The sequence below is a fragment of the Synchiropus splendidus genome, chromosome 2 (assembly GCF_027744825.2).
Source record: "Synchiropus splendidus isolate RoL2022-P1 chromosome 2, RoL_Sspl_1.0, whole genome shotgun sequence".
NCBI classification, from domain to species: domain Eukaryota; kingdom Metazoa; phylum Chordata; class Actinopteri; order Syngnathiformes; family Callionymidae; genus Synchiropus; species Synchiropus splendidus.
This window is the reverse complement of record NC_071335.1, coordinates 37,397,281-37,424,341: the sequence shown is the minus strand read 5'-3', so window position 1 is coordinate 37,424,341 and position 27,061 is coordinate 37,397,281. Positions and strand designations below refer to the sequence as shown.

The following is a 27,061-nucleotide window of genomic DNA, read 5'->3' as shown; positions in this document are numbered from 1 at the left end:
GGTGCGGCAGTTTTGTCCACAGGGTTTTCCGCGCTTCGGCGACGTCTCCGTTTAAGTGTCTTGATGGTCACCTGACTCTTCACTTCCTGACTATCAAGTTTTGGTTTCTCATACTCACATAAGTGCCACTTATAGCTCCATGGATATTTAGGTAGACGATTGCTTGTTTTATCCATAGAGCTTGATCAAATTGAGTGCCATTTTTATCTGTTGCAATTGGCAAGGATATTTCTTTCGTATCCGGGGTCAAGACGGTGCAGTTTCTACAACGTACTGTTTTCGATTTCCAACGTCGAGTGACACTGCTGGTATAGGTCATATATTCATAGACTATATTTGACCATGAGGCTATTACTAATATTAATATAAATAGTAGCATTCCAATTATAAAGAGACTCAAGGGAGACATCCTAGTGGTTTTCTCCCATTCCTTGATCATTTTGTCGCGTTTCATTTGTTTCCTGGAGATTGTAGCTGGTGTCTGGTGCTGTATATCCTTGGCCTGATCTTTATATGCCAATTGTTGTCTCACCTTAAACTGCCACCAGCGCCTAGCTCTCCAATACCAGAATTTATCCCATTCATTATTCTTCTTTCCCTTTCTTCTTTTGAGAAGGAGGGCTATTCGCGATTGCTTACCACTAGCTGGTCGCTTGCCTTTATCGCGTACTTTAGGCACCTCCTCGTCTTCTGACCCAGGACTATCAAGATCCTGTGGGTGAGAAGAGGGTGGTGGCATTAGTTCTTGCGACGCCGTCTTTTTGATCTCTCCTGATTGGTTCATAATAGCCGAACTGTTCTTGGGATTATTCCACTCCCCCTCTGGACCAATCGCACCTCCCAGGCATGGTTCCAGGTGCTGCTGGAAAAACGTGCAGCCTGGCATCTCATGATCCAAGACAGCTTCAGTAAATCCAGTATGGCTGAGCTTAGCTCTCCTCTTCAGCCAAGCTGACCACCATCCAGTCACCTTTGTCCTTGCTACAGGTCTAACCGGGATCGAGACATTAGTCAGTATCATCAAGTCCTTTGTGTCAACTTCTATGAAGACCCCCAACGGGCACCATATGAAGCCAGTGAACGAGATAAGGACATGGGCTGTCCCAGACACTACACGTGGGCCGCATTCAGTAACAAGAATAAGGTTACGTTCAATAGTGGAGACCCTGGCTTCCTGTACCTCCTTAGCATGTCTGGGCAAGGTTCCAGAAGTTGTAAAAATCCTCTTATTGTTGGTTAAATGCGGGTAGTTGTACGCGTCTGGGCAGAATATTTTCCCCTTAGCCACCCTATCTTGAGGCCATATTTGCTCGGTCCTCCACCTTCTCATGGAGGTGGATTCCCAATCTCTCTGGCTATAGCCTGGCAAGGATAGGCTTCCATCTCCAGACAAACGCAAGCCATCCTCCCACTTCCAAGGGAGGAAGTCTTCCCACTTCATGGTGGTATCCCTGGGGATGACTGAGAGTTTCTTTTCCTGTTTAGATGACAATTTGTCATAGCCAATAGTCATCACAGTTTGGTATATCAGAATGGGGCAGTTCCAAGAATCTATGACACTGGCCCGTAAAGCAAACGGTGGCTGAGGAAGGTGATCGTTTGAGTGAAAACGATACCGTAGCGCCAAGAATTGTGCTGGGTTTATCTGCCAGGGGGTGCCAGTATCGCACACATTCCAAACCCCGTTACGTCGGCCACAGGTGCATGGCCCGCAATGGGTGTCTTTGCGTAGTATTTGATATCGACATCCCCACGAGTCCCAGCAGCACTTGCAAAACGTGAAGGGGGCAGACCCCATTAATTCGATCCCGCACATCAAATGTTCAGCGCCCACCTCCGCTCGCTTAGGACGGTGCTCATGCTTGTACTTTGCATCTCCAGACCAAATTAGGGCAAAAACAGGCGCAGCACAAAGGACACAGTCACCAGGCTCATAGTTAGACCAACTAACACTGGTGGTGGGGTGAGTATAGGGCATAACAATCCCTTTTTTCCAGGAATGATTAACACCATCCCAGGCCATAACCAAAAGGCCATTATTTGGGGAGACTCGGTCGGGGAGCATCTTAACATAGTCCTCCCCGACCCCCTGAACCCATCCTGGCACATGGTCTCGGTCAGCTTCCATCCTGATTTTTATACTTAAGTCGTAGTTGCTTGGGGTGGTACCTGTGGCCATCTTTACCCGTAAGTACGTTCCCTTCGACTTTTACTATAGTGGTAGATTTTCCGGTGGCGAGTATCCACACCTCACTTCCCACCTGTAACGATACAAAGGGCTCGTGAGAGTGGGCAGGGGTAGAGCCCCGTAACTTGGGGAGACTGAGTTGTTGGTTAATGGCAAAGAGGTTTTCAGGTAAGTGCCATCTGTGCTTATACAGTAGTATTTGTGATTTTGCCGCGCGCACTGCACGTTCCGCGACTCCGTTAGTGTTGGATTGATGCGGGATGGATAAGACATGTCGTATCCCTTCCTGCTCCAACCATGAACGAAAGTGCTTGGAAGTAAACATGGCGGCATTATCAGATCTGAGGGTTTTAACTGGGTTCCCCTGAATAAATGACATTACACACTCTTTTGCTGTCTTTGTGGTTTCTTTCTTAATGGTGTAGACTCGTGTGTGTCCTCCCCCATTGTCAGCTATCACCAGGAATTTTTTATATATGCCGTAATGACTCCCCAGGACCCCTACATCCATAGACGCGGAAATGCCCGGGAATTCTTCAGCAATTTTACCTTCTTGATAAGCAATAGGAGGTAACAATCCCTTCTCCATGCATATCTCGCAGTCATGTCTAACTAGTGATATGGTGTCTTTGAGAGGACCGGCCTCAATCCCGTTATCAACCATCCATCTCCGAGTCCTCTCATTCCCGACATGTAGCAAAGCACGATGAATATGCCGGACATAATCCAGCCTTTCTTCCTGCGGGATGACAAGCTTCCCTTGGTCATTCTTCCATTTATCAGGAAAAATCAAAGTGCCTACCACAACCGCTCTAGTCTGCACTAGTTTGTTAACCACGTCATTTCCCATGTGATCAAAATCCTGGATTCCTGTGTGACTATTGACATGGGTCACCCAAAGTTTTATGTGTTGTAGCAATTGGTTCACCACTATCCATAAGTCACGATGTTCCAACTCTTTTCCTTTGTAATTCTGGAAGTCTCGCTGCTGCCAGTATTTAAGGTTATCTTTCAGCCCTTCCGACACATACCAACTGTCAGTCACAATTCGTAAGGATTTTATTCCCTTCTTCTTTACATATTGCAGTCCGCTGACAACTGCCTGTAACTCGGCTTCCTGTGCTGTCTTGCCCATTCTTCCTTTCTCTTTATACAGGGGTTTATCTCGTTTGTAAAGCACAAAACCCCAATATCCCTCGGAATCTTGTGCTGTTTTACTTCCATCAGTAAAGAGGGTGTATATCCCTGTATAATCTGGTTGAGATATTGCAGGGTTTTTTGGCTGCTGCTTAGACTTGGCCATTATAAATGACCAATTCGGATCCAAGAGCATCTGCTTCCACTTTCCCCATCTAGAGGCATAAGCTTTAGCGAATTCCACCGTATCCTTGACCATTTCTTTAGTGAGGTCATTCTGTACTGTACATTTTACATAAACCTGGCCTAAGTTGGAAGCCAGTTCCGTGTAAACTTTCCCTCGTGGTTCTTGTCGTCGTATGGCGTGTAATGGGCCATTGATATCGTTTGTATTTTCGACTCCCCTGTGTCCAGAGGACATGCCTCGCCTGGTTCCCAGTTCTCAGAGTATTCAGAGTACTGATCAAACTTCTCGACTTGTTCACCAAATTTTTCTTTTACCCAACGAGCTACCCCCGCATCGGTTGGTCTCGGACATCTTCGTGGGTTCAGAAGCGTATACGAGCCGGGTGGCAGGATATCCCAAAATTCCTGATTTTCTAATCGTGTATCGATTATCAGAAAACACCCCATTACCCACATATCAGGGGGAGCAGTCACAACCTCAGACTCGGCTATGGAAGCTCTTCTCTTAAGAGCTCCACCACTTTTAGGCACAACCTCTTTGCTCATTTCCATTTTTTTAATCTCAGTCTAATTATTTTTAAGGAATTCACTTTACCGGCTATGAACAGTTTCCCGAACTATGCCGCTGCTTCCTGCTGCAGTTCCCCAGTTGTCCTTAGCGGACTCCTTACCATGGGGTGCCCGTTATAAGGCCTCACGGGACTTTTTGCTGTACTTCTGTATTCCAGCTATATTATATAGTTGTACTACAATTACCTTAATACTTTAACTATCCTGCTCGGGGTGATCAGTCCCAAGGGACAGTCTCTTGGTAAGTTGTAGAATCAACACAATCGTACGTTGTCGAGTGATAGAGCCTGAATCTATCTTTGATTCAAAACTCAGAGATTGTAGGATCCATCTATTCACTACCGAACTTTTCCCGCCAGAATTTTAATCTGTGGTCCAGTTACTCACAAATAGATTGTACGTTTTTCAATCATGTCCCTGTTCGGGCGCCATGTCGTCGGGTTTAGGTTTTCAAGGTCTTGTGTTCAAGGCGATTGGCTATAACATAAGCCGTCCCTAGTTCCGAGCACACTACCTCCCTTGGCCTCTCTGGTAAAGGGCCCCTCGGGTGGTCAACTCAGTCAGCCTCTTGTTGCGGACACGGTTCTAAGACTATAATAAGTGTATCAACTTTACCTTATTATATTAGTGAGTAGTGTCGGCGCTTCACTGAGTGTGTTATTTAATTAGCCCGACCTGTTAAGAAACAGGTTCTTGACCTTACAATGCTACGCCTCTTACCGTAGTCTCTTTACTTAACTTCGTTTAGGGACTCATGATTGGATCCTCAATCCATTCCTTTCAAATAACATTTTCCCCATAAATGCCTAAAACTACCACCTAATCATTGACACAATAATTCAGGATGGAATAATGCTACCATGTGAGACATTCACTACATGTGCAACAGGAGGAAATCAAACAGTAACTCACCTATAACCCAATTGATGGTAGTAGGTAGGAGCCAGCTGATTCTTTAGTAGTCAGGGATCAACGCCGTTGTGCCTTTTCAGTACTTAATTCGTACTCAATTTTATTATATTTTGTCACAAAAATGTTTCTTCAAAAAATTAATAAAAGAATAGTAAAAACAGCAAAGTCAACCAAGAATAATAAAATCCATAAACTCAAGGGTATCGCCAGACGCTGATACCCAACAATATCAAAAGTACCGCCAGACACTGGTACTAGTACATATACTTCAAAAACCATATAATCAAAAACACTTCAAAAATCATATAATCAAAATACATGCAATAAAAGGAATTAATTCAAAAATAGTAAGAGAAAAATAGAAGACGAGTTAAAATCAGATGGTCTGAGAGCAAACAGCAAGAGCACCGTCCCAAGATAAGATACAAGACCTTACGGCGGACAGACGCGGGTGAAGATCCAAAAAGAGCAAGAACCCAGGGTCACATCTCCGAGCACTTATGTAGCCACACACATGGCCTTGAAGACATACCGACGTCCGTTTCTCATGCCAAGGCAATTAATCATATCTTTGTCTTATCTTGTTTTTCTCCAGATGGCCTTTGAAGTCCTTCCCTCAAAAGGATGCATGTTTGGTGATAGATCATATTAGTGTCAATTGCATCAGCACTTGCATCATTATTTACGTCACTGATGCCCGGTTTACCATATTAGGTCAGTACATCTACTCCATCTTTGTCAGCACGTGCGCTTACAAGTTCAAACTAAGTTCAAGATGGCCACCTGCTCATGACTTCAAACGAGCGCGCCTACAAGGTCATTCTTAGTTCAAAGCACACAGCTGTTCGTGAGTTCAAACGTTCACGATCAAAAGCATACAGGTTCACTAAAGTTCGAAACATCAAACAATTAATGATAAAAAATCAGAAATAATATCAAATATTATTTAGCAGGTCCATTAATGATAAAAAACAGAAATAATACCAAATATTATTTAGCAGGTTTTGATTATAATATTTTCGAATTTCCAGTATATACAACAGCCACCTTGGCTTGTGTCCGCGGAAACTCAGCTGCGTCTTCTTCACCTGTTGCAGCTCGTTCTCCAGCTTCCTCCACTTGCGAACCATCGACTCGTTAATTTTAAATTCTCTCGCGGCGGCTCGATTCCCATGTTCCTCGGCGTAGTTGATAGCCTTCAGCTTAAACTGAGCTTCATATGCGTGTCTCTGTGCCATTTTCACGGTTAAGACAGCAATGTTCTGCATTAAGCACATACCTGTTGTTTTATACACAATACACGCCCAGTCCACGCCCACAAGTCCCCCTTTAACGCTCCCTGTTCTCAAACACGTCCGCCTCATGGTGGTCTCTAACACGTCCGCACACAGATTGGGCGCGCCACACATTTTGAAAAAACTCTAAGACGTTAATATGCGCCTTATAGTCGTGAAAATACGCTACTCTGAACCAAACTAAAACCCAATTATAATAACCTAGCTATTTTGTAGTTTTCACCCTCAAAATGAGGCTTGACAAAGTGAGGACTGGCCAAATTTTTTGACAAATTATGTAAACGCTGAATGTATTTTAGGGATGCACCGATCTGACTTTTACGGTCCCGATACAATACTGATACATGGGCTTTGAGAATATACCAATCCGACACCAAATGTGAACCTGGTGCCATACAATGGTACTGGTCACGCTTAGAATAAAAGGCAAAAATGACAATGCATAGAAATCCAACATTGGTATTTATTTAAACAATGAAGTCTTTAAACATTTACCAGAATTTTGGTGAAAACAAACAACCCTTGAAAACTCTTCAAAATAAATATAAAATAAAATAATGTGTGCAAAAACAGTGATCTGAAGCTGTAAACGGTGATAATAAGGTGCAAACAACCCTGAGAATGTCAAGCTCTGTGATCACAAAAAAATAAAATTGACAATTTTGGGAAAAGTTAAGATTTCCCGGCATTGAACAAAAAATCAAGTAGGTTAACATTACAACAGCTGATGCTCACTAATATGCATTGATAAGTTCTTAAGAACACAAGCGTTTCAGCCCCGTTTTTCATCCACCATGACAGTACTGGAATGGGTTGTCTGTGGTAGGAAGAGTCGGCTCCGTCAGTAAGTTTGCACCTGAACAATTGCTGTGGAGCTGTTGCTTGCCGCACGTGAGTCTACCTGCTCCACCAGAATATCAAGTTCTCTCATAAAGCTGCTCCTGTTCGACGTGTTTGGTGCTGATGGCCCTGCTACGTCTACATGTGGGGTCTTTGCTGGTGGTAGTTCTGAGTCCTTTGACGATCCGACCGTGAAACTCGACTCTGTCTCAAGTTCCAGGATCAGGGCATCTCATGCATGTTTTGCTGCCTCTGCACTTGTGAACAATCTAAAACAAAAACAATATACTGGATCAACAACAAGACATGAGTTTTGTAATCCACATCGTATGCAAAGTAAAAACTAAACTGTTTATATAAACATTAAATGTTGAATGGTTAAAGTGAAAAATTGACACTTACATGTCTTGGATCAAGTACAGTGGTTCATCCTCCCATGAGACATTTAAGAGCAGTAACAGCTGGAATTACATCAACTGCAGTGGAGGTGGCTGAGCTAACATTCCCAGTTAACTCTGCATATGGGGCAAGAACGGTCATTGTTTTCTCTATTAAGGCCCAGTGGTTTGTTGTAAGGGTTGTGGGTAAGTTTTGGTCAGCTGCGTATGCAGAAAGAGGTCTTTTCTGCTTCACCAGACTTGCTGTCATAAAATAGGTGCTGTTCCACCTCATGTTTCCATCCTGCTGCAGCCGCTTAACAGGCATTTGCATCGACACCTGTATCTCTTGAAGGTGAGAATATGCAAGTGGAGAATGTTTGAAATGCCCCACAATATTTATCAAGGGAAGACGTGCTGAGACCCCTGACAGAGGGTTACATCCAGAGCAAATTGGCCACCCGGTGTGCGCTGAATAGCTTTATCTGAAGCTCCAGGCACATACAGGAGCAGCAGGCCAGCCGTTAGCCTAGCCTTTTTGGGTGTGGGATCGCTCAGGTCTTGGGGCACAGAGTTAACCGCGCACGTCAGACCCTTCTCATAGGGAGTGGAGTTAGCGGTCCGTGCCTCGCACTTAGGGTGGGGGGGAACCGCAATAAAACTGTCATAAACACACCGGGACAGGGAATAGCGCTTTAGCAATTTATTGAACGACTGGGGCAGAGGAAGTGCTCTGACGCTTGGGTTCAGGCTGGTTGCCTCTTTTGCCCGAGGAGGAAGGAAAAGAATCAGCAGCGGGTGGAGGACATGAGGCTGTGGATGTGGAAGGCTGGAGTCCATCAAACCTGACCTCTTTCCTGGTGAGTGAGACTTTCAGTCTGGCGCCTGATGTAGACGGAGCCCGGTGTTTGGCCTGGAGGTGTCGGCTCTGTTGCGCCAACGCTTTCCTGGTCTCCAGTCTCTCCTGGAGCTCCAGAATGTTTGAGCTGAGGTTGTTTGCTGGAGGTGTAGCGCACAACAGAAGGTCCAGTCAAGAAGCTGCATCGTGAGGCAGGGGCCAAGCAGAAACTCATGGTGTCACCTCAGGGTGGCAACCCCTCAGAGTAGTCCATGCCCGCCACTGTCACGTATCCAGTAAACGTCCTGGGGGGGCACATGGATACTCGGTGGCTGGTGGATCTCTTTAGCTGAATGAGTCCAAAGGTGTGGCATCTTGGGACAGGTGAAGACAGGTCTAAGGACCTTCTTCTGCGCTTTGCCAACCATGGAGGTGAAGGAAGATCAATCGCGAGAGTCTTCCAGGCCATCCAGAACAGGTGAGGCATCTCATCCAGCAGGTAGACTCTGGGGGCCGGCTCCGCTGGTGTTGCCTTTCTGGAATCCTCCAAAACGGAGCGCATGGTTTCATCGTCATCCTCAGGTAAGACGTTGAGACCCATCTCCTCCTTGGTTGCGTCGGCCCAAACCAGCCCCATCGGGCTGGCGTGGAAGGACGGACTCTGAGGAGTCCCACTGTCCCACGATTTGACGCTTGCCCGCATGCGGCACACTTGCTCAGGCAAGGCCAAACATGCGGGAGATGGAGGTGTTGTGAGCCCAGGCACGCAACACAGGCATCGTGCTGGTCTACAGCCTCCAACGGGAAGTCACATTACTTTCTCGGCCAATTTTTTTTTTTTTTTTACGAGAACTGTAAACGGAGGGTTGTGGCAAGTCGCACGCTGAGTGGAAAAAGAGGCTGAGTTGTGGAAGACGAGGGATGTTATGCATACTAGGCCGTGCCTTCCTGGGCGCACATTTATAAAGGTTGACCTTGATGTAGGAGACAGTTTATTGCCTTCGCCAAGGCAGGAGCCTGAATGTCTAGTCTTAATGGTAAAGGTATTGTTGGGAATTTAATTTCATAATTCTTTTATTCATTATTTATAGGGTAATGACATGGACCCATGTAGTGACTCCTTCTCTAAAGCGTGGATGCCTGGTGAACTTTTCGTGAATGTGTAACCTCAATTCAGTGACATTCTCCTCAGGTTCCTGCCATGCCATGATCAGTTGAGTTGTGAATCCTCAGATAAGGACCATAAATTGGTTGAGTGCTCAAAGGGGGGAGAGACCAGAGGACATTCCAAGATGGTGTCAAAGGGGGAAAACCCTGACCAACTCTTGAACCCAGTGATGGGGCGGGGGGTCATTCACAGCTCCCTATTTTCCAGGTCACAGATGGACAAAGACAGACTTGTATGTTGATGTTTCTTCACGTACCTTCCTGAAACAGGACTTTGTTTCCCATCTAACCCGTGGTTCTCACCAGATGCTTCAGCAGACCAGATGCCCTGAACATGTGATGTTAACATTGACATGAATGGTCGATTGTTATATTGATCAGTATGGAAGATCATGTGATAGAATGGTCATGTTTGGTCTCGTTTGAATACTTAAATCAAGATGGGAAAGTTTTGACAGATTGTGAGCAACTTTACAACTCAGGTAATGTTTTATTGTCAAATAAAACCCTGGTACTGGGAGGATTTAAATCTCCCATCTGCAGACTGGAATTTACAACCTCGTCAGGGGAGGAGGAGGAGGAGGAGGACGGCTTGGAAACTCTCGTCCAATCAGCAATAGGTGATGGGACTCCTTGAGACCCCTCATCAGAGTTTAAAAGACCTGGTCTACAGAGCTTCAGCCCTGCTTCTGCCACTTCTTCTGGCTCCTTAGCCTCCTACAACCAACTACAACCAACTCCCTCGACGGTTCCTGCTCAAGTTTCCTGCAAAGACTCCTGCTTCTCCTCCACCCTTGAAGCCGTGCCAGCGCTCCACTCGCTGCACATCCAAGTGTGAGAGTGATTGAGGAACTTCTTCAAAGTTGCACGTCGCCCTCGTCCTCCAGCGGTCTGCCAAGCCAGAGCTTCCTTCAGGAACGGCCCAGTCACACCACGTGATCGCAGCCGGCAGCCGTGACGAGCGCGCGAGTCCAACTTCCAACAACCTTCCGCTACCTGGAGTGGGTCATTAAGGCGACCACTCTAGAAGGTTGTTCAGACCGGTGAGTCACCTGGCACGAGATAAAGATACGCCTTTGGTCCTACGCCGTTCTCTGCCAGCTATGATCACCCCGTCTGCGACGAAAGATCCTCAACGGTCCAGAAGACGATCCGAGAGTCCCATCCACACCTGGAAGCTGCGGGTCCTCATCGTCTCCAAGTCACCTCGCTGAGAACCAGGACGCCTCCCTCCAAAGCCGCCTGCCTCCTCCCTCATCTACTGACCGACTTTCTGCATATACTCATCACCCTCTCATCCATCCATCTATCCCATTCATCCCTCCACTCATCACCATCGTCAACTCAAGCCGCTGCTTGTCATCTCTGCACAGATTGGTGTGTTGGGGTTTAGTAATATCATTACTTGCCTGAGGTTGACAGTTAGACTAGAACGTCTTAACTTTCCCATCAGTTACACACGTGTCTGATACAGCACTGACATTGCCTTATCACTGGTTTGCGTTTCCATGGCGATATTGTCGGGATCATCTCATTCTACTTTTGCATCTTTGCTGTTTCTTTCTGTTCTTTTATTCTTAAATAAATTTACTAAATTACGTTGGGTCTTGATCACGTTACTTTGGAGTGTATTATAATCTAAGAGCCTCTGATCAGTAAAGGACATTACATCACAACTGAAGTAGTGACTTCAGATAAAAAGATTGATTTAGCTAATTATTAATTAATTTACTACAGTTAATTACTCAGTGTTAATCAAGAGAGCTTAATAGTCTCCTGAGAACTATATTTCAGGTGGTGCCCAAACTTTTGAGGAGATATTATTTTTCATCATATCCACGTCACAGACGCAGGCGTCCGTGACCAAACAGCCCTTCACTTTCACTCCACCCATTTCACCAGTGATAAAGAACAGTTTTTCACACGTCAAATGCCACGTTCGACACAAAGGAATGGCTTGACTGAAGGAAAACTCAAAAAGGACGAGGCTTTACTGGGCTGCAATGGACTAATGTTGTTTCAAAAGGAATTAAAACAGTCCATCCACACTGCAGCTTTGCATTTAAACAGCACTCATTGAAAACATTACACTCCCCTAAAACCAGTTCACTTTTTAAATGCTCTGGTTATTGCCGATTTGAGGATTTCTGAGGATTGCCCTGTCACCTTCACCATCGACATAAAAGATGAGCACACCCTGAAAGCTGATGTGGTGATGTGTGCCACAGCACACTGAACTGAAAGGACGACCCGTACGAGCACATTTGCACTGTGAATATGAAGATATTAGACAGCTTCATCTGAGTATTTATCTGGGGTCCATTGGGAAAAACTGAGGACATTGTCCAACCTGTCTGCAGGGATGGAGTGCCCACAAAAGAGGCCCTAAGAAAATAGGGCCCACCCAAACGAGTTGCTCATTCTGCATGCACTATTGCGCCAACATAGAGGCTCAGACTCAGAGGTTCTGAAGAAAGTAATAATGCATCCTAAAGGCATAATGCCATGGTCTAAAAAGACACTTGCCGTGTAGTACAAGAGATGTAAGAACGATGCTGTGTATTTGGATGCAACAGAAAGCATAATACAGAATGTGCCAGAGGTCAACCATATTAAATCTATGAAGTTGTGGTGAGAAATCCCACTAAAGGCGCATCTACCCTGCCTGTTGCATCATACACACAGCATCAGGGACATGCTTCCTGCAGGCATTCCAAAGAGTTTTCCTAAGGCTGTATGGAACTCAAGCAGTGAGGAGGCCTGACATGTTCATTTGTGATGGCTCTCTAGTTTTACTATATTCCATCTCATTCACTTTTATCAAGACCAAGTGCATGTTTGTCAAATGTGTTGAGTCACTCCTCTGAGATCTCATCCTCACTCCTGCACAACCCATTGGCAAGGTAGTGGACTATTACCGTGTGGAATTCCAGCACAGAGGAAATCCACACATCCATTGCTTGATTTAGATTGAAGGTGCACCCGTGCTCGAGGAAGACTCTGATCAGTCGGTTTGTTATTTTGTCTCTTGAGCACTGCCAAGATTCCTGATCCGAGCACTCACCCAGAGCTGTACAAGAAGGTCAGAGAGCTTCAGATCCACAGCAAATTAGTGATGGGCAAAACAGTTAATTTTAGTGACTCAGTTCATTAACTCTCATTCAGTAAAGAACTAATCTTTTCTTTAGTCTTACAGTTCTTTGTTTCGCCGTCTATTGGCGACATGCAATACTGCGATTGAATTGTAATTGCAGTTGGATTTAAACGTCAATTTAATTGACTTTACCAACATATTACAAATAAAACAAAGTGTCAAACATGGCATGCTGTTAAACAATTTTGACCAAATTTTGCAATTTTCTGTTTGCAGACAAACTGCATGCAATTTACTGCTTGAATGAAGAAGTGGTTGGACATCATTGCATGGTATAAATGTATATAAACCAGCACAACCTCAGAGCCTCTGATGCCTGAATTAGTTAGATTTATGCATAACAACAATATGAATCATGAGGCATAGTCTAAACCATCTTGAAGATTGGCCTGGTGTTTGACACCAAGTTTTTTTTTTCAAAACATAAGAATAAATGACTCTCTCCAGCACATGGAACAGGTTCTGCAGCATCCTCCTTGGCACCCCACAGGAACAGGGTCTGAGACACAAGAATGTTAGTGGTCACACACACACACACACACTGCACCAGCAACATGGTTTTAGCAGAGAAAAAGTACCTGCAGTGGGATCATACCCCCTTATTGCCCACATGTATTTTTGTGTGAGGTCTGGCAGGACGAAAGGGTTGAAATGGGGAAGAGAGCACCCCGGCGCTGAAAGGTAAGTAGTTTAAAGTTTTGAATGAATGTCAACTACTGAGGTCATTTTGATGAGAGGAAAACAAACCCCTTAAACTTAAACTGCACCTGTAAAGAGTCTGGTCGACTCCATGATGTCAGAAATGACCAGATGATTTGGCAGAGTGGAGTCCATCGACAAGCTTGCTGATGCAACTCTCCTGGATCCCTGAGCAAGCTTTTGTCAACCAGCAGAGGCAGAGGAGACAGCAAAGATGGTCATAGCAGCTGCAGCAGCGATGACTCCCACTGAAAGTGATGCAGAGACAGAGGTGGCATCAGGTGCTGCAGTTGGCACAAGTGCAATGTTTTGGAAGGACTTTGATAAGAGAATGAGAATGTAGGAGGCCTGGAACAATATCAACTACATCAGACCTCATAATGGAGATGAGGGGTTACTTGGCTGAGGAACACCTACCTCGCACGTTGGACTCACTGTCATGGTCAAAGAGATGCTCCCCAGTTTATATACGGCTTTCTGTGGTGATGAAGGCCAGGTAGTGCATCGTGGCTACATCTGTACCATCAGAGAGAATCTTTTCCAAGACTGGGCAGATTATCTCTGACCAGAAGAACAGGCTGAGTCCATCAAGGGTCAGTCAACTTCTTTTTGTAAATGCCAACCTGCCTTAAAGACGGATTTGTAAGTTCACAGTTCAAGTTTACGGCCCAGTAAAACAGTTTTGCATTCACAACTGTATGCTCTACTCGTGTCAAATTAAAAAAAAAAAGGCCATAAAAATACAAACGTGTATAATCATACTGTGATAAGTGTCAGTAACAATCGTATCTATCTACATATCTATGGAGATAGATACGATTGTTACTCTCTCTCACTCTCTCTCTCTCTCTCGGAGTGCATGCTGGGAGCGAGGTGCGTGAGTGGGTGTCTTGAGCGAGTGGATTTTTCGAACTTTATTTCATTTTGTATTCATTAATAAATAGTAACTTCACGGGTGTAGTGTTTCTAGATCACATTAGGAGTTCACTTTGGTGTCTTTCTGTGGGCTGTTTCGTGGGTTACAGGTTTGAACCCTGGTGTTGGCGTCTCGCCGGCCGTGTGGCTCACGCCATGGCAAACGCGGAGTTCAAATCTTTAACCCGCAAACACGGGATTAAAGTCACTGCCACTTTCCCCTGCAGCGTGGAGGACATTAGTCTGGCTGTGGGGGAGAAAGTCGGGCACAGCAGCATAAGATCGGCTGCTCGGATGAACAGTGCCGTGGTCATATTCCTGGACCAGGTGGAAAAGGTGAACCGTGTGGTGGAGTCGGGAGTCGCCGTCAACGGCTGCTTCGTGGCCGTGCAGCCGCTCGCACTGGATAGTTCTATCCAATGTCCCTCCCTTCATCACTGATGAATTTCTGACCAAGGAGCTGTCCAGACATGGGAAAGTGGTGTCACCGGTCCATAAGATCCTGTCTGGATGTAAGTCTCCGCTGCTGAAACACGTCGTGTCTCACCACAGACAGCTATACATGATACTCAATAACCGGGGAGAGGAGCTCAACCTCCAATTCCTGGTGAGAGTAGAGGATTACGATTACATGATCTATGCCAGTTCAGCGGTGATGAAGTGTTTCGGTTGCGGAGAGGAGGGACACATGGTGGGCTCCTGTCCGAACCGCGGTGAGCCGAACACACCTGGTCCAACGCGCTCGGCCGGCACTCCGGCCGCCGCTGGGAGAGCCGCTTCATCCGGGCAGCCGGTTGTGGCTCCCCGGACACTCCGGGGAACGTCAGCGGCTGTGTCCGACCGGGATAAGGGGGTGAGTAAGCAAGTGGGGGCACCAGAAGGGGGGGAGCAGGTAGAAACAGGGGGGTTACTGGGGGTTGAACAGGTGGTGGGAGGAAGGAAAGAGGGCGATCATGAAAAAATATACAAAAAAAATGAAGTGGAGCAGTGGTGCACTAAAGGGTGTTTTGGTGGAGGTGGGAGGGGAAGAAAATAAAGAGGCAGAAAAGACAGACAGATACAGTGAAAGTAATCAAACAGAAATCACAGTAACTGAACAGATGGAGGAAGATGGTGGAGAATTCATCAAACCCAGAGTAACAGCAAAACGTAGAAAGAAAACCAGAAACACAACTGAAACAAAAAATAGCAGGACTGAACTTAAGATGAAAATAAACACGGATGAAAGCAGTGATGAATGTGTGTCAGATAACAGTGACATCCCCAATTTTAACAGCCAAACCAAATTATACAGTGCAGAAAAAATCAAAACTTTTTTACAACAGACAAAAAATCAACTCAGGGTTAAAATTGTTGAACATTTCCCAGACTTCGGTCTGTTTTATACTTCAGCCAAAGCCCACATGAGCCAAAGAGCAGAGTCCGGCCTCACTGACCAAGAAAGAAAAGAAGGAACTGTGCGAAGAAGAGAAAAATAACTATGGACTTTTTACATAAATTATTTGCTTTTACTCTCGTTTTTAACATCTCACAACACCTCATGAATGGTTTTAAAGTGGGAGTTTTAAACATAAATGGAGCGAGAGAAATTAAAAAAAGAGCAAATATTTATGAGACAATGAAACTGAAAAAAATAGACGTCCTTTTACTCCAAGAGACGCACAGTGATTTTAGCAACGAAGCAGACTGGAGGAGGGAGTGGGAAGGGGAAGCCATTTTAAGTCACAACACTTCTCTTAGTGGAGGAGTAGGCTTCCTCTTCTCCAGGGCTTTTAAACCCAACTCGCTGGAGGTCCAAAATGTCATCACGATCAAAGCTCAGTTCAACCATTTTAAAGCTGTTTTTATCAACGTCTACGCTCCAGCAACCGGTGCAGAGAGGAGGCAGTTTTTTATGAATGTTAGTGACGTTTTAAAAAACTGCAATACGGAGGATCTTTTATTCTTGGGTGGGGATTTTAACTGCACAGAAAATGAGATCTTAGATCGTAATCATGCAGAACCTCACCCAGCCTCACAGCACGCCTTAAAGCAGCTGGTCCGCTCCCACGGCCTGGTGGACGTGTGGCGAAGGATGCACCCAGACTGCCGACAGTATACCTGGTCCCACCTCAGAGAGAGCCAGATCTCCTCAGCCAGACTCGATCGTATTTATTGTTTTAAACACCATTTTAATGTGTTTAACTCGTCCCGCATCTTACCTGCTGTTTTTACTGACCATTGTTTGCTTTTATGTGACGTTTTTATCAGAAATGTTTTACCAAGTAGTGGGTACTGGCATTTTAACTCTGCTTTAACCCATGATAAGAGTTTTAAAGAAGCATTTGTTTATTTCTGGGACATTTTTAGACAACAAAAGAGTGATTTTACTCATCTTAGGCAGTGGTGGGACCATGGTAAGACACTAATAAGGTTGTTATGCCAGCAGCACACCCTAAATGTCAGAGGTGACATCACCAGATCTATTAAAGATCTGGAGACCGATATAGTGGAGCTACAAAGGCAAGTTGAGGAATCCACAGGAAATCGAGGATGCATTGAAAGCCTCAGAATCAAAAAGATGGCCTTAGCCAGCCTGTTAGACAGGAAAGTACAGGGTGCACTCGTCAAGGAGATGGATGCTCCAACGAGCTTCTTCTTTGGCCTGGAGAGGAGGAACAGGCAGGGGAAAGTGATCCACGCACTGTTATCCGACACGGGCCAGGAACTCACGGAACCATACCAGATTCGGGAGCGGCCGGTGAGTTTCTTCTCGTCATTGTACACCAGCGAGCATGCTCAGGGGCCCACACCACTGGAGGGGTTCTGTCAAGAACTGCCTCAGGTGTCGGCGGAGCAGAACTCCCACCTCGAGCGACCCCTCCAGATGGAGGAACTGGAAGCCGCCCTACAGAACATGCAGGGCGGTCGGGCTCCTGGCTTAGATGGACTCACCGCTAAATTTTACAGGGCCTTCTGGGATGTCTTGGCACCAGACGTCCTGAACGAGAGTCTGGCCTCTGGTTCCTTGCTAGTGTCCTGCCGGAGGGCGGTGCTCGCCCTTCTTCCGAAGAAGGGCAACCTGCAGGACATCAGGAACTGGCGGCCTGTGTCGGTGCCGTGTGTGGATTACAGACTCCTGTCCAAGGTCCTGGCCTCCAGGCTGGGGGGACTCATGGAGCATCTTGTCCACCGGGATCAGACATACAGTGTGCCCGGCAGGTCAATGGTGGACAATGTCCACCTCATTCGGGATGTTTTGGATGTCTCCAGTTCACTGGGATTAGATACTGGTCTGATTTCCCTAGACCAGGAAAAAGCTTTTGATCACGTTGAACACCAATTCCTCTGGAAAGTTCTGGAGAGTTTTGGGTTCAGCGCCGGTTTCATAGCTAAGATCAAGGTGTTGTATAGTGACATTGAGAGCGTCCTGAAGGTCAACGGCAGTCTGTGTGCTCCTTTTAGAGTGTGCAGAGGGGTCCGCCAGGGCTGCGCTCTGTCGGCGATGCTCTACGCACTCTCCCTCGAACCCCTCCTCCACAAGATACGCTCCAGCCTCCAAGGTGTGGTTTTACCGGGTTTTAATGAAGACATGGTTTTATCTGCGTACGCGGACGACCTTGTGGTTTTTATTAGAACTCAGAGGGATGCAGACCTTTTAGAAAAAATAGTCAAGGATTTTAACATAGCGTCGGCAGCGAGGGTCAACTGGAGCAAAAGCGAAGCCCTCGCTGTCGGCGAATGGCGTGGCGGTCTCCCGGTTCTCCCCCAAAATCTGCAGTGGGGCAGAGATGGTTTTAAATATTTAGGCATATTTTTAGGGAGGGAAAATATAGCTAAAAAGAACTGGGAGAACGTCACAGAAAAACTTGAAGACAAAATGCAGAAATGGAAATGGCTGCTCCCTCAGATGTCTTTTAGAGGCAGAGCGCTGGTTTTAAACAACTTGGTAGCATCCCAACTGTGGCACAAACTAGTGTGTGTAGACCCTCCCCCAGGGCTGCTGGCAGTCATACAGCGCAAAATGTTAAATTTCTTTTGGGACGGTCTACACTGTGTGTCACAGGGGGTGCTGTTTTTAGCCAGAGAGGAGTGGGGACAGGGCCTTGTCCACCTGGCCAGTCGGACTGCTACTTTTAGAATCAAATAGTTTTTACAGAGGTACCTGAGCGGCCCGACAGATCTGGTGTGGAGAGGTGTGACCAGCTGCATCCTGAGGCGTGCCAATCACCTGGGGTTGGATGATGTTCTGTTTTTAACTGATTCTAAATTGTTACATTTAACTGGGCTACCTCCTTTTTACATAAGTGTTTTTAAATCATGGAATCTGTTGTATCAGAAAAGGTGTTCCTCAGCCGACTCTCTGTACTGGTTGCTCAAAGAACCGCTCATCCACGGGGCCAGACTGGACATCACCAACGATACCACTCCCGGCCTGACGGCAGCGCTAGTCCAGTCCCTCACCAGACCCTCACCCTGAAACATCTGGTGGAGGCGGTGGGGCCGGAGCTGAAGGATGTCCAGGCCCTGGGATCCCTGCTGAGGCTAAAGTCTGCCCGGGTGGCCCAGAGAATCCTGGAGCTCTGGGCCAGGAGGATCACAGATAAAGAAAAACGCCTCCTCCAAGACTATAAAGAACAAAGAAAAGCCCCGGACCCAGCAGACCCCTTCCCAGACATCGTCCTGAGCCCAGGGCTTGGAGAACACACCAGCCCCCTTTTAAAAGTCATGGAGCGAGACAACTCAACGCTACACAAAGCAAAGAAGAAAACAATCTACAGCAACTGTGTGAAGATCATCCACAGGGTCGGACTGAGCAGCAGAGCCTCTGTACTATATAAGCCCCCCATAAGGAAACCGACAGGTGACCTCCAGTGGAGAATTTTACATGGTGCCATTGCTTCTAATGCTTTTATCTCTGTTATTAATCCTACTGCTCTTAATGATTGCCCTTTTTGCCACGAACGAGAGACTATTTATCATGTTTTTATAGAGTGCGAGAGACTCAGGGTTTTCTTCTCTATTTTAAAACATGTTTTTAGTCTCTTTAATGTAAATTTTACTGAGGCAATTTTTATCATGGGAGCGGGGTACAGTGCGAAAGAAAAAGAAAAATTCCAACTGCTAAACTTCATTTCTGGAGAGGCAAAAATGGCAATTTATAAAAGCAGGAAAAACAAGCTGGAGAACAGGGAAGGTGGTTTTAAATCGATATGGTATTTTAAAAATATACTGTGCAATATTGATAATGAAAAACTGCATTTTGCACAATTTTGAAAATAATCTGATTTTAATGTGAACTGATTTTAACTTGTACTTCGCACTTTATGAAATGTGTTTTTATATATATATATATATATATATATAAAATTTTGTGTTCCATGCGTTACTTACAGTCCTCAGCCTCCACAATTGTTGGGGAACCGCAGCTCAACACCCAGAGTTGCTCGAGACGCCTCACCGCAGAAAGTGCATCGTCCCTGGGTGGCTCACGCAGCCACAGCACCGGCCCAGCTACAGACAGACCACTTCAGTGACATTGTTCACTAAATGAGCTAAAACTCAGCCACTGAGCAAGTTAACTGAACGCAGCTGCTTTAATGATGTTTACAATAAAGACGGAGGACAGAATGCAGTGAATTAAGTGCGACACAAGTCGATCTGAGCAAAGAATTACTTGCTCCCTGTTTCGTTCAAAGAACAAATCGTTCGCAGTTCGCAGTTCATTGGACGGGAAATAGAACTTAAAGAAAGAACTAATCGTTCTGTTACCTGGAATATCTTCTTGATCATGATCCATGCACTCATATTTAGGAACTATTAATCCAACAACAAAGCAGAGGAATCCAGCACTTCTGTTGGAGCTACAGCGGACGATTAAGCGTTGTTTATTAGTCATGACAAGACGTCCGGTAGCGCCTTTCAAAATAAACTAAAAAATGGCGGTGACGTGAGGAAACCGTATCTGCGCATGCGCAAAAGTCAACTAATCACTCCGTGAGATGACTCGTAGTTCTCAGTTCATTTTGAAGAGTCGTTCAAATGAACGAATCTTTCAAAGAACGACCCATCACTGCAGCTTCATCTACCAGCTCCTGCCTGTGAAACAGGCCAAACCTCTTTGCGTCCACACTCCCGTTCAGATGATATCCCTACACTGGTCAGAAGACTCCAGAAGAGAGATTGTTGCTAACTAGACCATGCTGCTTAAAATCCAGTTGTATTCCGTCAACGCAGTCGTTGGAGTCCAGTGGATGTTGTCATGCACTGTGTGAAAATCATCTCTTTGGGGATGTTTGGTAATAGTGTGGTTTTGTCTGCAACAGGCAAATATTGCGAGAAATTGATCAGTGGAATGACAATGGCAGCCACTCACTTTACAGTCAACTGGGATTTGTGTCTTTGGAGTTTCTGTTGTTGACACCAAATGACAAGATGACACTGTCTGACTTATCCATGACCTGCAAAATATATACAGCATGACATAACTTGACACCTGGAAAAGAGGCATGCTGGTAAATCTAGATAGATTTGAACCTGAACCAACAGTAATCTTGGCTGCGTACCTTCCAGTTTCTGTCATTGTAATGTGTCTGAAACAAGAGCTTTTTCTCTCCCAGTGGCTGCCCTTCTGTGCCCAATAGTTCCCTCAACTTCTGCTCAGCAATCACTACAGTATCCTGAAGTTTTTTAGTTCACGTGTGCACCACTTGAGAGCCTTGTCCCAGGACACTTGCCAGTTGTCTGTATCCGACTGTTTTATCTTGGTTGTGAGATCCTTCATAACCCAATGAAAATGTGACGACGTGTTGGAAACTACCAACTGCCATGAATCAGTGTGTGCAGCTCTCTATCCCGAGGCTGCGTGTGGACGGTGAGCCTGTGTGAGTCTTTCATATCCACCTGCCTGCTTGTGAAATGTTCACAGTAAAGCAGGTGGTGTTGGGCTTTTAAGATTTTTTTTCAACAGCTTGGCCAAAGTCACGTCCAATTTACAGTGCATCCGGAAAGTATTCAGAGCGCTTCACTTTTTCCACATTTTGTCATGTTTCAGCCTTATTCCAAAATGGATTCAATTAATTTTTGTTCCTCAAAATTCTACACCTCAAGCTCCATCAAGTTGGATGGGAAGCGTCAGTGCACAGCCATTTTCAAATCTCTCCAAAGAGGTTCAATGGGATTTAAGTCTGGGCTCTGGCTGGGCCACTCAAGGACGTTCACCGAGTTGTCCTGAAGCCACTCCTTTTGATATCTTGGCTGTGTGCTTAGGGTCGTTGCCCTGCTGAAAGATGAACCGTCGCCCCAGTCTGAGGTCAAGAGCGCTCTGGAGCAGTTTTTATCCAGGATGCATCTGTACATTGCTGCATTCATCTTTGCCTCTGTCCTGACGTGTCTCTCTTCCTGCCGCTGAGAAACATCCCCACAGTATGATGCTGCCACCACCATGCTTCACTGTAGGGATGGTATTGGTCTGGTGATAAGCGGTGCCTGGTTTCCTCCAAACATGACGTCTGGCATTCACGCCAAAGAGTTCAATCTTTGTCTCATCATACCAGAGAATCTTGTTTTTCATGGTCTGAGTGTACTTCAGGTGCCTCCTGGCAAACTCCAGGCGGGCTGCCATGTGCCTTTTACTCAGGAGTAGGGCTGAACGATTAATTGCATTTGCGATTATATCGCAATATGATAAAACGTGATTTTCTAACCGTAAGGCTGCGATTTGACTGGTCATGTGACTTTCACGTTGGTGGCGCAGCGCAACGTTGAGCTTCAGCCATTGAACTATAAATGAATGCTTTAGCCTATGAAGGTAAAATGGGTGCAAAAGTGGCACATACCCGTAACACAAGACTCGTATCCATGCGTCAGAGGCACATACCCGTCACTGCACATTTGCATCTGTAAACCCCATGGCACGTGCGTGTAAAAAGAAGATTTACATTCATACAAACACGAAAAGTAATTTGGCCTTCATTTTCTAAGTGCACAGATACAAGTGGCTAAACACGAGCTCTTGAAACTGCAATTGTGACACATTGCTAAGTTTTCCACCTCAACCACCGCCAAAACGGGTGCATAAGTTCCACACACAACATGATCCGTATGCGCGTGCACCCTTTTGCACCTATAAATAAAACTGATGCGCACTCGTAGAAGTGGCGGCAATGCCTGCCTGTTACTCCATGCGCGTTCCCGGTAGTCACGTGACGTCTCTTGTCGGCTTTTTTTTATTCCTAATTATGGGTTGTTTATGTTCAGACAGTGCTTAAAAAGTGCAATCTACCTTTACATGAAGAGTTGGACGTGTTAGAGTGGTAAAGCCACATATTGGTTTGCATTATTGTTGTAATATGCACTTTAGTTTGTGTGATTTATCAGTTTAGTAAGTCTACAGTTGGAACTGAAGTAGACAAATAAACCATCTTTCATTTTAATTAATGCTTCATTTGCCTTTATCTTAACATAAGAATAGCCTATAAGGAAGAACAATTATATATGCTGAATCACATATGGTTTGTTATAATGCAGATTAATTTATTAGTTGTGTTTGCTGTAAAATACATGAGAAGAGGACCTTGAAAAATAATCGCACATTTAATCGCAATTGCAATATTGTGAGAAAAAAAATTGCAATTAGATTATTTTCCAATATCGTTCAGCCCTACTAAGGAGTGGCTTCCGTCTGGTCACTCTGCCATACAGGCCCGATTGGTGGATTGCTGCAAAGAGGGTTGTCCGTCTGGAAGGTTCTCCTCTCTCCACAGAGGAACGCTGGAGTGCTGACAGAGTGACCATCAGGTTCTTGGTCACCTCCCTGGCTTAGGCCCTTCTCCCCTGATCACTCAGTTTACAGTAGATGGTTGGCCAGCTCTAGGAAGAGTCCTGGCGGTTCCCATCTTCTTCCATTTCACGGATGACGGAGGGCGCTGTGCTCATTGGGACCTTCAAAGCAGCAGCATTTTTTTGTACCCTTCCCCAGATTTGTGCCTCTAGACAACCCTGTCTCGGAGGTCTACAGACAACTCCTTTGACTTTGTGCTTGGTTTGTGCTCTGACATGCACTGTCAACTGTGGGAACTTGTATAGACAGGTGTGTGCCGGTCCAAATCATGTCCAATCAACTGAATTTACCACAGTTGGACTCCAATGAAGCTGTAGAAACATCTCATGGATGATCAGTGGAAAGAGGATGCACCTGAGCTCATTTTTTAGCTTCATGGTAAAGGCTGTGAATACTTATTATTATTTTTAATACATTTTAAAAAAAATCTTGACTTTTTTCACACTGTCATTGTGGAGTGTTGTGTGTAGAATTTTGAGGAACAAAAATGATTTAAATCAATTCTGGAATAAGGCTGTAGCATAACAAAATGCGGAAAAAGTGAAGTGTTGTGAATACTTCCTGGATGCACTCTAGGTAGGATTTTTGGCGTGGAGTTCGGAGGTGGTGGAGTCTAATGTCTAATTCATATGGAAGAAAAAGCAAATAAGTATGATTTGAAATACAATTCCAAACCATGATCCATAGCAACAACTGAAGTCTGTCTCTCCAGAAGTGTACTTGCAAGTCGGCTCTGATGCCGTGAGACGGGGAGAAAAAACAGACACATGAGAAGACGGACACTAAATGAAGCACATATGGAACTTTTTAAAAAGGAAGTCAACACACAGAAAGCTAAACATGAGGTGTGATGCAATGTGATTAGCAGCTGAACAAAAGATTAACACTGGAATTCAAATGTACAGCTTTATAAAAAAGCTGAACTTTATCAAACACTGAAAACGTTTAAAATGAGTTATTAAAAAAACGAAATAAGTCAACAATATATCAATTAAGAGGAAGATAATCAACCAGGGGAAAATTGAATGCATGCTGAAAAAATTGGACACGTTTGTCATCATGTTAAAAGCAGATCAAACAAGTCACTGAAACGTCTGAGCTGGGGTCGAGAGCAGTTTCACCCCTCCCTCAATAAAGTCTACTTTTGTTATTACGTGATGGAGACCACAGATTCTTCTTTTTCAAAGAAAATGGGCCAATGTGATAATACAATGGCTGGGAGGACATGGAGCTGAGGAACACGATGCAGGTGCTGCTAGCCGTGACTAACTTTAGTTCACTCTAAGTTTAGTAAATCAGTAAAACGAGCAACGACAACTATAGCCGACATCACTATGAGCAAAAAAGGAAGCAAAATGTGTAGAGTAGGTGTTGCATCTTGAAGTAAAACACGGATTCCCAGTTTCCAAACTCCAGTCCTTTACTTGACATTATTTCCAGCACAGTTATATATCAACCCAAATGAACACCGGCAGAGCGAAGGACAACAATTATTCAATCAAGCGAGTCTCTACCAGCACTCCCACAATGCCATTTCGCCCTCTATTGGCTCCTCAAAATAGCCACACCCCGTCAATCCTGGCAACAAAATAATATTGATAACAATAATATACATTTAACAAACACGTCTCCCACTATACTACGGTAGGTATACTGACTGGCGAGCAAACACACAAGGTGTGTTGAGGCAACAACGCTCCGTGAGCTTATGTAGGAATTTTGGTATGCTTCAAGGAGCATCACACATTTTTGTGTTTCTCGTTCAGCACACTGGTAAACTGATTGTAGTGTCATGAATAATAAAAAGAAACCCACGATGACCTGTTATCAATGGAGTCTGGAGACTCGCACAGAGAACAGGAGCGGGCGAGCAGGAATTCTGAACTCGTCCTCAGCCGTTTTCCCAAGTCTACGCAAATCTTCATTCTTGATGAAACCCTTCCATTTACTGCTGCAGAACATATCTAGTTACTGTTCGATAAGTGGACTTTAAGACATGTTATTCCATGTTGTTCAGAAGTTAACTCATTTATTGTTGGTTGCTTCAAGGAGGCTCCACAAGTCTCAACATGACCCAACCAACACATTTGATGCCAAACCAAGGTGAGAAAACATTTTGTTTGTGGGCTATATTGAGCTGTATCATTGTTTCAGCATGCAAACACACAAGGTGTGTTGAGGCAAGAACGCTCCGCAAGCTTATGTAGGGATTTTGGTATGCTTCAAGGAGCATCACACATTTTTGTGTTTCTCGTTCAGCACACTGGTCAACTGTAGCATCATGAATAGTAAAAAGAAACCCACGATGACCTGCTATCAATGGAGTCTGGAGACTCGTGCAGAGAACAGGGGCGGGCGATGTGTGGACTTCACACCTCTGCCAGGAGCCTCCTAATCTGGTACGTTTTCCTGATTAAGCAGGACCCCATTCTTTTCCAGCAATTGCCGGTTCATGCGTGTTAATCAGCGTAATGTCACCATATACTAATCCGTAAACAAGTATTTTTCTTGCAGTGGTCTGCCTGCATTGGACTACTGGTCTTTTGATACTGTCATCCCTCTTATCTATGACCTGGAAACTGATCCTGCCTTTTCCCTGAAACGTGACTGGTCAGCTGGTGATTGACCTTGGACAGTTTAATAAACTGCTTTGTGTCATGTTTGCTAACTCGTCTGACCCAAGTGCAGAAGGGTTAGGAATCCACAGATGACTCGGACAAAGGAGGTTAGCAGTTATCAATGAATTTAATACAAATAACACACAAACAATAAGGAGAACTGAGGTTGACGACACCAAAAGTGGAGCGCGGAGGACAAACGTGAAAGAAGGGAAAGAACCTGAAACGGAAAGCAGGTGTAAGAGATACAATCCTGAAAACTGGGACAACTGAGAAACGCACTGGGATATAACTCTCAAGAGGCTAATCTAAAACTAAGCACGCTCTGTAGTGGTTAAAACACACACGAGTACAGAGGAAATCAATACCACAGTGGTAGAACTAAAATATCGAGTAAACAAAGACTCACACACACACAGGCTATCGGGGAGCAGAGGGAAGCGCGAGAGAGGAAAGGCGAGAGAACGAGGAGGAGAACACTGAGAGAAACATTGAGATACAGGGACACAAGAGAACGGAGTAATCGAGAGGAAATTTTACCATGTTATACAAAAACAGACCATCTGCCGTTTGCAAGCTGGAACCCGGGAGAAGATATCCATGGAGATGTGATTAACGGGATGAGTTCCAGCTGCGTTGCCATCAAGAAACAGATACAAAGCAGGAAACAAGGTACCGGGAAAACAGGAAGTTACATTTCTCATACATTTCCCAGGTGGTGTAGGGAGTTGTCATGTACAGCAAAGAAGAATATTCCTGTCATAACACAATGTGTGTGCGTCTGTCCACCCACCACGGGGTAGTAAATTAATAATCTAAACAAAATCCATGTGCCGTGAAGCTCTGAGAGAGAGTTGTCCATTAGATCGTTGGGACAGCGGTAGGGATGGGATTTTGATGAGCATTGTGGCGTTATTGTAGTGATGCTGGCGGACGTGTCAAGATTGCAGATTCTATTCACATTTCAAGGAATAAGTTCAGCAGTTAATGTTCACAATGTAGGTGAAATGGCACACAACAATAACATGACTTATTCAATATGTTGAAAAATTAGATATAGCTGGGTGTAATATCCAAATTGGGAAATTATTTGTTTTTGGTAAAAGGAGGCTAATATGCCTGTTTGAAATCCCACTTGTTCTCTTGTCTATTTTGTTTCATTCATTTATAGTTCATTTGCAAATGTGATTTTCCTGTTTCATTGAACACATCACTGCTGTTTTGTGTCCTAAATGCATCTCTGCCATACTGACATGCTTGTTCTTTGGCATCCTTTTATCCTGAAGAATAAAATTGTGAGTCACAACTAACTTCAAGTATTGGGTTGACATATTTGCCGTAGTT

The 27,061-nt window shown here is 45.0% G+C and overlaps 1 long non-coding RNA gene across 2 annotated transcripts; it reads right to left on the bottom strand.

The window, feature by feature from the left end:
* Nucleotides 1-8,952: 8,952 nt before the first annotated feature.
* Nucleotides 8,953-19,817, bottom strand: LOC128754984 (uncharacterized). 2 transcript variants are annotated; one of them, XR_008413998.1, is made up of 4 exons: nucleotides 19,652-19,817; nucleotides 13,432-13,986; nucleotides 13,243-13,338; nucleotides 8,953-13,163 (listed from the first exon to the last, which is right to left on the bottom strand). It is a non-coding gene; the product is annotated as an uncharacterized LOC128754984 (long non-coding RNA). The 2 variants fall into 2 exon arrangements; XR_008413997.1 differs by having other exon boundaries at nucleotides 13,432-19,817.
* Nucleotides 19,818-27,061: the final 7,244 nt, after the last annotated feature.